The 12,135-nt window shown below is 43.9% G+C and overlaps 1 long non-coding RNA gene across 2 annotated transcripts in view; it reads left to right on the plus strand.

Annotated features, from left to right (window-relative positions):
- The first annotated feature begins 2,099 nt into the window (after positions 1-2,099).
- Positions 2,100-12,135, plus strand: part of LOC128626756 (uncharacterized) — a 46,144-nt gene continuing 36,108 nt past the window's right edge. For both annotated transcript variants that reach the window (XR_008390807.1, XR_008390806.1), the window contains exon 1: positions 2,100-2,179. This is a non-coding gene — a long non-coding RNA (uncharacterized LOC128626756). The remainder of the gene's footprint in view (positions 2,180-12,135) is intronic.

Genomic DNA, 12,135 nt, shown 5'->3' on the forward strand with positions numbered 1-12,135 from the left:
TAGTACCTCTTCCATTTTTTGGTATTACATTAGCCCTAGGATAGTAGGAAGATCCAAAGTAAGGTGTGTATATGTGTGTCGGAGAAGGGTGGGGGGCTGAGTTGTTTTAGGGGAGAGGTACCAACAGTCCCTGACACAGTGCTTCCTCTCAGTCAGGCAGGACAGGGTGCCAAGCCAGACTTGATCTGATTTAGAAAAATTTTAAAATGTGACAGTTCTTGCACCTATATGCAAGAAGCAAACTCATGCCTGATATAGATGTGTTTTTAAAACATAGGAAGAATGAAGTCACACTGTATAATGTATCATGATAATCCCAGGCTGTAAAATATTTTTTTCTAACATAATTTAAAATAGATGCATAGTAACTCATTGTGTAGCCAAAGTACAATTTCTCTACTTCTCTATAGCTGGATATTCAGATAATTTCTATTAGTCTTATAAATATCTCTTAAAAACCAATACTGTATCTATAATCTTTACTCACATCATTTATTTATTGTGATAATTTCCAGAGGAAACCCTGGGTCAAGGATTTTACAGAATTCTGAAGTTCTTGAACTCTTTGATAAATTGTCCCATTGAGAGGGAGCATCAGCTGACTTTTCAACAGGAGGATAGAAAATCGCCCATTTCCTGGCACTCTTTTCAGTTTGGGGAACTAAAATTTTACAAATGTTGGCAGCTGGATTGGTGGAGAATGGTACTGTCATTTTTAAACACCATTTCTTACAATAAAGGGGCCATTATTTCTGCGACTTGCTCACTTTGTTTTAGACTGTTGACTAATTTATTGACCTGATCCTCCTGAATAGATGGTCAGCATTTGGCCTGCAGAGGACAGATCCTAGGATGTGCTGTGGGCCTTCCAGCAGGAAGGCTCCACCCGGATGCCAAGGAGTGAGGGGTGCCGGGCAGTGTCCCTGGCTCAGCAGTGAACTATGATTCTCCGTGACTGGAGGCATGCAGCGTTGGGGACAGCTGGCCTTCTTTGTGACAGCTGCTGCTGACTATGGGCTTGCATGGGCTGCTTTACTGGTCTAAGGCTCCATGTTGTCGTCTGTTGCATTGAAGAAGTTAATCCTGTTGACTGCACTGGGTTGTCAGAGGATTAAATGGGACAGTCCATGTAAAGTCCTGAGCGCAGTGGTGGCAGCAGCAGGGTCTGAGGAATTGAGAGCTGTCGGTGTGACTACGCACCTAAGTCTCGGTTGGGGGATTCCTGTATTGAGATGTACCTTTTTAAAATTGTAGGCATCGTCTCATTTTATTATTCTAAATACAATGTGAATGTCTCCTTTTCCTCAATAAAGTTTTAGTTTTTCAAGAAACGTACAACCCCCAAATGTTAAAAGTTCAAAAGAGAGAAAAAGGAAGAGGAAAACGAGTCAGAAACTATGATATTTTCCTGTATTCATTCTAGTCTTTCTTTATGTGCATGTATTCTCACATAGCTATAATCATTCTGCATATGTAGTTTAATACCCTAATTTATCATTTATGTTAACTTTATAATGATACTTGGTTTTTATATTTGCCATTGTGGGTGTCTATATATTATTCCCTTGAGCAAATTCTTGTAGTTTATGTGATGATTCCTTTATTACTGGACATTTGGTGGTATTTCTAATTTTGGGCCATCATAAATACCACGATTATAAATATTGCCTTTCTTATGATGCTTTCTAAATTTTAACTTATTCTTTAGGGTTTATGACCAGGAATGCATGGCCAAAGTCTATGTACCAATTCACAATGCCAACAAACTGGAGATACATGTCCCTACACTGCAGGTAGCAAGGCTTTCTAGGTTTTGGTTTACATGTTGTGCAAACCTGTAAAAAGCAACCCCGTTGCTGGTAAAAATCAGGCTCTTCCACGAGATCAAGAGAAAAGCATTTTATGGGCCCATGCATAGGGTACTGTCATGTTGCAAGACTTATTTGGGTGAAAACTCACCCCTGGGTTTCCAGTGTCCCATTTCCTTCTCGCCAAGGAAAAAGCTCAGCTGTCTTTCGCAGGGCCAAACAAAGGCCAGTGTCCAGAGGTTTTGTTTCATATTAACTCTTAGTCCTTTGGAGCCTGCCTGCTCTGCTGGGGGCCCACACAGCTGCTAGACCAACATGGTTGCATGACTCCCCTGGGTGAGAGAGAGAGAGAGAGTACTCGAATGCACAAGGTGAGTGCACATCAGAGAGGGAGGGAGGGAGAGAGAGATCGCTTGTTTGCTCCCCTGGGATTATGTATCTGGGATTCGGAAAGGTCAGAAGCTTTTTCAGAGCAATCAATCAATTTCTGAAGCTTTCATGAGCTTCTGATGACTCCACCCTGTAGTTAGACTGACAGGCCTCTGTGCTCAAGAACCTCCTTCTGCACCCCCCAACAGCCTGGTACTGGAGGGTAGACAATGCTCTTGGAGAGATTTCCTGTGCTCCTAGGATTAAGTCTCCTTGGTGGCAGTCCCCACGATTGTGTGAATAAGTCTGTAACTGCTACAGCTTCCTGGCTAAGCGAGCAGGCTTATGCTCCCCACTTTTTTAAGCTCAGTGTCTAATTTCCTTTGCTCCCTATCTTATTAATAATTAGCTTACTATCTATGGTAATAATCCAACTACCTTTGATTTGCATTTCTTTCATTATTATGATGAACATTTTTCTCTTACTTATAGAGCTAGTTACTGTTCTTCTTTTATGATTTTCTGAACAGTTGTGATAGCTTTTTAAATTGAATTATCTGAACACTAGCTTTTTTTTCTCCACCTCAGAACACTATTACATTATCATCAATGGTTATTTAATACCTGCACTGTGCACAGAACTGTCCTGACACTTGGTGTGGGTGTCGTAAGGAGGAGGGCTGGCATGGACGATAACATGCAGAGCGGTGGCAGAGAAGACGGGTCTTGTTCAGTAGAGCAGATACAGCCCAAAAGGAGGACATAATGGGGCTGAATGTTTTTTAAATATGTATTGGCATTTGATTTATTCTTTTGTGAATTACCCACTTAAGTCACTTGTCTACTTAAAAAAACCCTTTTTTTTTTCTTGAGTATTTATGGATGCTATTTGTATACATTGTATTTTGGAATGTTTTGTCATGTGTGTGTGAAACAGACAAAGCTATTTATGCAGGAATGGGCACAAGTAGGTTTACAGTTACAAGTATGCAAAACACAGTTCATTCTTGTATTGTTATGATGTCTTTCCCATATGAATAACTGTAAACCTACTTTTGCCAACTGCTAAGTGTGTGTGTGTGTGTGTGTGTGTGTGTGTGTGTGTGTTTAGTTTGCTAGGGCTGCCATAACAAAATACCACACACAGTCAGTTTGGGTAGGTTAAACAAGGTAGGTTAATCTGCTGGCCCCAAGTCTAAGATCAAGGTGCCAGTAGGTTTGGTTTCTCCTGAGGACTCTTTCCTTGGCTTGCAGACTGTCTCTGTGCAATAATAGAAAAATTATGTATTGGTCCCCACCTTTGGTCACTGGCACAGAGGTCCTGAAACCCTTGTAATTTCTTAAGTAACAAAAGCACGAGGAGCATCTTTTGTTTTAACATTTGGTCTTTGACGCAGACCTATCCTGACGCAGAGCTCCTAAATCCCTTGGAATTTTCCTGCGTGGTAGCACGTCTTCTGTCCTAATGAGGTGACTATTGGTGGGCTCTTGGACAGCTTTGGAAGGGGAGTTGGCACCAGCAAGACAAAATCATGATTAGAAGCTTGAAAATTTCAGCTTCACTCCCCATCCTCTGGACAGGGGAGAGGGGCTGAAGATGGAGTCAGTCATTTATCATATCTTCATGAGGAAGCCTCCATAAAGGTCCCAAAAGCTTGGGGTTCGTGGAGCCTCCGGGTTGGTGAACACACCAATGTGCCGGGAAGGTGTCACATCCAACTCCATGGGGACCGAAACCCCTCCACTCAGAACTCTTCTACACCTTGCCTTGTGTGTCTCCTCATCTGGCTGTTCATCTACATCCTTTATCATATCTTTTATTATATAATAAGTTGGTAAATATAAGTAAGATTTCCCTGAGTTTAATAAGCAGGCCTAGGCAACTAATCAGTCCTAAGGAGGAAGTGGTGGACCAAGGACTGGTGTACCAATCAGTCCTAAGGGGGAACCAGTTGTGTACCAAGGTGGGCGAAAGTTGGGGGCGACCTGGTGATGGACTGCTTGCAATGTGAGGTGGAGGGCAGGCCGTCTTGTGGGACTGAATCTGTAACCCGCGGGGTCTGCCTGAACTCCAGTTAGTGCCAGAATGAAATCGAATTGCAGGGCACCCAGCTGGTGTCAGCGAATTTGTTGGTGTGGGAAAAAATCCACACACCTGGTGTCAGAAATATCGTGTGTATGAGTAAACAAAAAACACAGGTTTTGGTTGCCAACAGTTATTAGAGGCAAGGCAGCGGGGCCCAGGACACCAGGTGTATTTTTATCAGCTTTCTCCTCTAAAAGGTAGAAGGGATAAAAAAAAGTTCTATGGCGGATGACATCACTTGTCACTCAGCAGCTTTTTTCCTGGACAGCTGCCTGTTCAAGGTGTCTCTACATGACCCTTCTGCGCAAGTGTGACCCTGGTGTCTCTCTGCATTCATCTTATAAGGACCCCAATCAGACTGGATTAAGTCACACCCTAATGACCTCATTTTTTTTAAAAAAAGATTTTATTTATTTGTTTATTTTTAGAGAGAGGGGAAAGGAGAGAAAGAGAGGGAGAGAAACATCAGTGTGTGGTTGCTTCTTGCACATCCCCAACTGAGGACCCAGCCCCCAACCCAGGCATGTGCCCTGACTGGGAAATGGAACCGGCGACCCAATGACCTCATTTTAACCTAATCGTTTCTTTTAAGACTTTATCTCCAAATACAGTCACATTTTTAGATAATGTGTTTAGGACTTCAACATATGAATTTTGGGGGAAAACAGTTCCATGCTCAGGATAAATATATCCATACACATATACAGGCATAGATACATAAATAATATCTTACAATTTTTTATGACATTGCTACATTACCCTTATTTACATTTTTATTCTGTTAACAGGTATCATAATTGAGTTTCCTAGAAACAGAGGCTGAAATGTAGGTTTATATGTAAGTGATTTAGTAGAGAAATACTCTCAGGAGAAAGCTGTAAGTGAAAGGTGACAATTAGGACAGAGAAGGGGAAGAAGGGAGGATGTAGTTTTGGGTAGGCTTCGCCTTAGCTTCAGGAGGATGTGGAGAGGAGGAGCTCACAGCAACATAGCTCAAGATGCCAAAGGACAATTCTCCAGGGAAGTGATTGTCATAGTTCCTGCAGAAGCTGGGCTTAGGCACTCCAAATGAAAGAACCAAGTATTAACAGCGTTTACATCACTGTATGCTTCATTCTTACTGAAACTTGACCCATAGGTAGAAAAATGGTCTCCCACATTTCCTCGTATTTTCTTTCAATATTTTATGGGTGAAAAAAATCTATTTGGAATTAACTTTTCTATCTGGAGCGAGGTAGATACAATACAATTTTTTCCTAGTGGCTAATGAGTTTTTTAACACCAATCACTGAAAACACCCTGGGGGTCTGACAGGGTCAGAGTAAACAGGAAATTGCTATTTGGTGCTGATCTGGGTGTAGAAGTCAAGACCACAGGCTTTTGTCAAGGTTCTCATTCCCAGCTCCCTGAATAGCTGTCCTGGGTCTAAGAACAAATGCTCATCCTAGTCCTACTCCTGGAATGAGCAGAATATAAAGACGTTACGAGATGGGGAAGTAAGGAAAGGGGTTTATGTCTAACCCTGATACTCAGCTCAAACAGTGAGGTCCTACCAGAATGGCTAAAAGAGTTTGTTGTTGGGTGGGGGGAGTGCCTGACCCCTGACCTCATGGCACTGAGACTCCGAGAAGATGAAAGATGAAGCCTCTCTCAGTTGAACCTTGTGCTCACAACTGCTTGTCTTCCCTCTCAGGAGCACTAGGGATTCCTGACTTGAGTATTTCCAAATGGACGTCCAGACTCCCTTCCCGCTGGAGATGTTCTTTCTCAGTGGTTGTCACAGTGTGTTTTTTTCTTCAGATAAAGCTCTTCTTCCTTGGCTCACAGCATCTTGTCCTCCTTGGTGAAAGATGCCTTCATCCATCTTTTCTGTAATGTGTGTCTCCTCTGTTAAAGTGACTTCCCATCTTGGCAAAACTCTGCTGAATTCTGAGTTGAGCTTTTTCTTCCTTTTGTAGGAGAAAAAGAGTTGTTCTGGTGTGTCTTAACTTCTCATAAAATCTTTATTTCATTCTCTGCTTCATGTTTCTTATCATTTGGTACACTCTTTACCACCGATAAACTTCCTGTCTCCTCAGGAAGGATACCTGATGTGTATATTTTTATAACTCCTGTGGCTTTTTCTTATCTCTGATTACTTCATGTTAAATTAGCTCAGCCTGGCTGGGGGCACTCACACACGCAATTGCTTTGGTGGTACAGCACCTTTGCTGGAAAGGTCTGCTACCATTGCTGATGAACTAGCCAAAAAACTGCTGACTTCAGCTTAGTGTGTGACTATGTCAGAGATAGGAGGGGGCACATTCAAACCTATAACATAATCTGCTGTATTTTGCCATGTATGATGTGCACCCACATTTTCGTGCGTATCATACATACATGGGATTATTGTACCAATTATTATACCCATGGTCTGTAATAATTATACCCATGTATAATCGACATCCTTATTTTTCCCTAAAAAATTTGGGCAAAAAGCATGCATTGTACATGACAAAATAGGATACTTGCTCAGCTGAATCTTTAAGAAGCTAGTATAACAGGAAATAAGGCTTCCTTCCCATAGTAAAAAAGGAAATTGGGTTACTTTCCATGGTGAATGATAGCATGTAATCATTAAGTACAAAAATGATCAGAGAGGCCTGGTGAATTTCTATAATAAGGCTATGGTTCCTTTAAATCGGCTTGAACATGATTTTGTCAAAGTCAAAGTCAGGGGACAAGACAGAGTCAATGATCTTTGGGTCTAGCCCTGGGCCCTGAGTATCACTGGAGCGGGTACTGGGCAGCAGGCATTCTTCCGGAAGCTGCCCAGCATGCCGCTCCAGCCGGTTAGAAATGTTTGGACGCTGAGATCAGTGCAGCCTATTTGAGCCCATATCCAATCATTCAGACCTCTTTCTCCTTCTCCCTCTCACTCCTGCCCTCTCACTATCTTCACCCTTCCTTTGTCTTCATGTCACAGGTCCTGGCTGACACTGGGCCAGCAGCGTGAAGTAGGTAGTTCATGTCTCCCGGGCCAGCCAGCTTCTCTGCCCTTGAGGCCCTCTGCTTCTCCCGGCCACCCACCCTCAGGTGCCGCGGGCCACCACTGTTGCCCTCCCTCTTCCTAAATGAGCTCCCTTCTTCCCCTTAAGTTTGTATTTCTTCTCTTGACTTTCGTTTCTTCTTCAGAACATACCCCTCTCTGGCTCTATTTCCACAGGAACCTGATGGGTGACTGGCCGGACAATCTGGTGAATCATTTACCCGATGTGTTGTAATGCTACAGGCTTAAGTTCTAATGTGGGAATTTCCAGCGTCAGGGAGGCTTTTTGGAGAAATGTTTTTAAGAGGACGCCAGCATTGGAGGCAGTGTAAGGGGGTCAGTGGACAGGATACCGGTGATGACCTACTTTCAAAGCATGATTTTCAGAAAGTTAAAAAAGGAGAGACTTTGGTACAAAATATTATGAACCCTTGTCAAAAATGTAATTCAGTTTGTTAATGAGGGAACCAATAATACGATAAAGCTAATTCAAGGGGAAAAAAGGAAACTAGGTATGTATAGATAATAAAATAAGAAAAGACTGTCAGATTAAGATTGCTAGGTTAGAAGAAGATCTCTAGGTTAGAAATAGATTGTTAGATAAGATACAAAACTGTGTAATATCCTATAGAGCTATGTTACTGCTGGACAGAGATTATTTGCAGTGTACCAGTAAAATGTACAGGTTAACTTGTAAAAGTGTCTGGGCCCTAATCAGTGGCCAGGAAAAGGTCAAACAGAGGTGTATTCCTCGGTGATTAAATCATCTTCCAGTAGGCCTCTGAAACAGTGTTGTAGTTTGACAGTGAAAAGGGCATACTTTGTTTTTTCTGTGACTTGAAGATTTTATACATACACATACACTCACATATATTTATTATCTGTGTATATATGAGGTCTGTCTGGAAAAAGTCCAGCCATTGTTAATATATCAAGAAATGGTTTGTGTGACATTGATGTAACCTGGCAGCCCAGGAGCGTGGACTGGAATGTGCGTATGTGAGCAATGATGACTTCACTGCACTAGTCAGTGGGGGTGGTAGATGCCCTTGATTGAGTGAGCATGTGTACTGTGTGGCCACCGCATTCAAAATGATTCAGCTAATAGAGCAACCAATCTGTATCAAAATCATATTAAACTTGAACATTCCTCTGTGGAAACTATTTGGATGATTCTGAGGTTGCAGTTATGGGCATTTGGTCATGGGCAGCTTTATCACAATGTACCCGGTCATGCATCACATCTTGTGCAGAGTTTTTTGGCAAAACATCAAATCACCCAGGGGACTCAGTTCCCTATAGTCCAGATTTGGCCCTGCGACTTCTGGCTTCTCCCAAAATTACAATAACCTTTGAAAGGTAAGGGATTTTAGACCATCAATGACATTCAGGAAAATATGGTGGGGCAGGTGACAGTGATTGGGAGAACTGTGTGAGGTCCCAAGGTGCCTACTTTGAAGGGGACTGAGGCGTCATTGTCCTGTGTACAATGTTGCTTGTATCTTAATACAAGCAATGTCTCTGTTCTTAATATTACATGGCTGGATACCTCCTAGACAAGCCTTGTATGTTACACACACACACATAATGTATTTGATATTACACTTAGTATGAACATATACATTATATATATACACACACACACATATATATATACACACACACACACACACACACACACACACATATATATATATATATATATATACACACACACACACATACCTCCCCCTAACATATTCTACAGCAGCACTGCAGGTTGGTAGCACTGGTACTGGTACTGGTTCCTGGATGCTGCCCTAAGATTCTGCTTTCCGTGGTTTGAGGCATAACCTGGGCATCAACGTTTTCCAAAGTCCACTCTAATGATGACCTTTATCCCTTCTCCTAGGAGAGACTTTCTTTCTTTTCTTTTCTTTTTTTTTTTTTTTTTTTTGAGACTTTCTGTTGAAGGATAGTTTCTTTTACCTCGTGAGGGAGGAATCCTGCTTGGACTCTCTGGATTCCTCAGCTTTCCTGTATCCAGATTCTGCTCGGTCTCATTGCTCTTCATTCCAGGGGCAGGACATCCACCAATGGGCTGAAAGAGCGGGACTCCAAACCCACGTAGAGTCAGGATTTCCTGTCAGGAATCCGGTGGCCCAATACGCTGGGGTGGCCAGTCTGAAAAGGGCACATAAGGTGCCAGGCTCCTTAACTAGGGCAGAGACCGTGCTTGTGCCCTGGAGGGCAGCCGGGGTGGCCAGCGGCCTGGAAACAACTGCAGGTTCCCAGGCACGCTCTGGACACAGGTCCACCATCGGCCGAGTGCACGTCCTTTATGCAGACAAGCTGCCCACTCTGTTCCTGGGGAAGTTTATAAAGCCTGTGGCTGCCCTGATCCCTTTATCCTGCAATTTCTCGGCTGTGGATGCTATTGGCACCTCCCCACTGCACTTTCCTCTTTTCTGTCCTGCTCTTCAATCCCGTATTAGGTGTCGGGCTCAGTTTCCATCACAGTCTTTTATCCTCTGGCCTGTTCGGTGCTCCTGCGGCTTTTCCTCGTCACCCTCCCCGTGGAGGTGGGGCGGGGGAGAGCGTCGGGGAAGAGAATGCAGTGCTGTGGAATGCTTCGGAAGTACAGTCCAAGCAGGAGGCTGTTGTGGGTTGAATGACCTCCCTCAAAATTTCTATGTGGGAGTCCTAATTCCTACTACCTGAGAGTTTGATCTTACTTGAACATGAAGTCATTGGGGAAATAATTTGTTAAGATGAGGATTAGTGTGGAGTCTAATCCAGAATAGCTGGTGTCCTTACAAAAAGGAGGAATTTGGACACAGAGAGAGATAGATAAACACCCACCTTCACCCACCCACACACACATGACTCCTCGTGGAGATGAAGGCAGAGATTGGGGTGATGTTCTGCAAGCCAGGGAGCACTAGCTTCAGGGGGGTTGCCAGCAAACCCCCAGAGCTAGGGGAGAGGCACAGGACAGGTTTTCCCTTGTTTCTCAGAAGGCACCAACACAGCTGACATTTTCATCCTCGTACTTCTAGTCTTTAGAACTGGGAGACCATAACTTTCTGTTGTTTAAGGCACTCAGTTTGTGTACTTTCTTATGCCCCCCCCCCCCAGGAACCTGATACCGGGTCCCTGAGAGGATGGGCCCCAGGCTTCCCCTTCTGTCCCTTCCTCAGAGCAAGTCCCAGAGGCTGTTCCTTGGAGGTGGAAGCTTCCCAGGATCGGCCGCAGAAGCCTGAGGCGTTCTCCCCATCAGCCCAGCAGCCCTGCATTTTGTGATTTTATATCTTGAGCCTCCGTGTAAAAGTCCATTTGCAAAAAAAAAAAAAAAAAAAGCATTCATCTGCCAAAACATTTAGAAGCTCTACAGCTACCTTAACAACAGGGACTTCTTTTTTCAGTGTTTTTGTGAACTTTCCAAATGTTCTTGTTCTAAGGGTTTTCTTAGTGTGCAGGGGTCTATGGGAAGTTCTCTCTCATGGTCACCTGTTTTCAAGGCCAAACAGTGAACCTGCTTCTGGAAACGTGGGGTCAGGGAAGGGAAGTGTCCAGGCGCTGAAATAACTGGCCTCTTCTCCCATGCTCCAGAAGGTCAAGGTCTGGAAGCAGTAGGGCTAGGCGGGAGTGACCCCGGGGGCAAGTGAGAATGATGAGGAGCTTCACTACTGAGACAAGTCTTCCTGACCCCATGCTGGTCTGTAGCCCACCCAGGTCCCTGCCTGACCCCTGTGGTTCGGGTCATGCTTGCCACCTTTCTATCACCTGTGGACACTACACTTCTCCCTCCAGAAGCAAGGGCTCATTTGCCCCCTCCAGAGTGGAAGCTTTGGGCCCACTTCCACTGTGGGCTGCAATGAACTTTGAAGCGTGCTTTGACTTTCCTGCTGGCCTGCTGGAAATCTCAATTCTTCTCATTGCCCTCTTGCTCCAACTACACTGAATTACCCACTCATGAAACAGCTTGTGAGGTCTTCAAGTTCAAGGATACTTTTGGAACCACACCTGTGACTACAGAAGCAGGCACTAAAGAGCTGAGAAATACAGCAGCCTCGGTAATAAGAGCCAAAAATCAGTGTGTGTGCCATGCATGGTTCTACATGCTCCTGTGATACCCAATTAAGTCGGTACCATTATCCTCATCTGACAGATGATGAAATTGAGGCTCAGACAGGTTAAGTAATTTGCCTAATGTTGCATGGTCAATAAAATGGTCAATAATCTAAGCCTGGCAGCCTGGCCCCAGAACCCTGCTCTGAAGCACAGTGTTACACCATTCTTCACAAATATTCCCAGTAGAAGGTCTAAATTATAGACCAGGAGAGTGTGTGTGTGGGTGTGTTTCTGAGGTCTAAGAGTAAGCGTGGAAAAGAGTGAGAAAAGTGCAGGTCAACAGTAATTCACAGAGTAACAGGGAGGGGTGTGGCCTGTTGTACGAAGAGCATAATAAGGACTACAGTAAGTGCTAAACTAAACTGCCATGGTGAACTTGTTTGCCAAACACAAGCCAATGGCAGATTATTACAGCTTCCCCTGGGGTCTTAGGCCAACCTCAGGGAAGTGCTGCTGTATTAAAAGGACCCCTTGTTTTGGCCTCAGGGAGGTGGCTCTGTATCTCCAAAGAAGGTAATAAAATGACCAATACATTGTATTGCCATTTCCCAGTCTAATTTCCCTGGGACGGTAGGAGTCTTTGCCAAGAACTTTCTAGAAATGAGTAGGAACAGAGAATTATTTCCTACATGGAGTGCATATCTTCAGGACCATGCTGGTGGTAAGGCCCTTCCCGTCTAGATTGTGGGATCGGACTGGTTTGCTGAAATGACAGCCTTTGCCACTGGCCA

Source organism: Artibeus jamaicensis, unplaced genomic scaffold (assembly GCF_021234435.1).
Source record: "Artibeus jamaicensis isolate MK-2021 breed Jamaican fruit bat unplaced genomic scaffold, CSHL_Jam_final scaffold_916, whole genome shotgun sequence".
NCBI classification, from domain to species: Eukaryota; Metazoa; Chordata; class Mammalia; order Chiroptera; family Phyllostomidae; genus Artibeus; species Artibeus jamaicensis.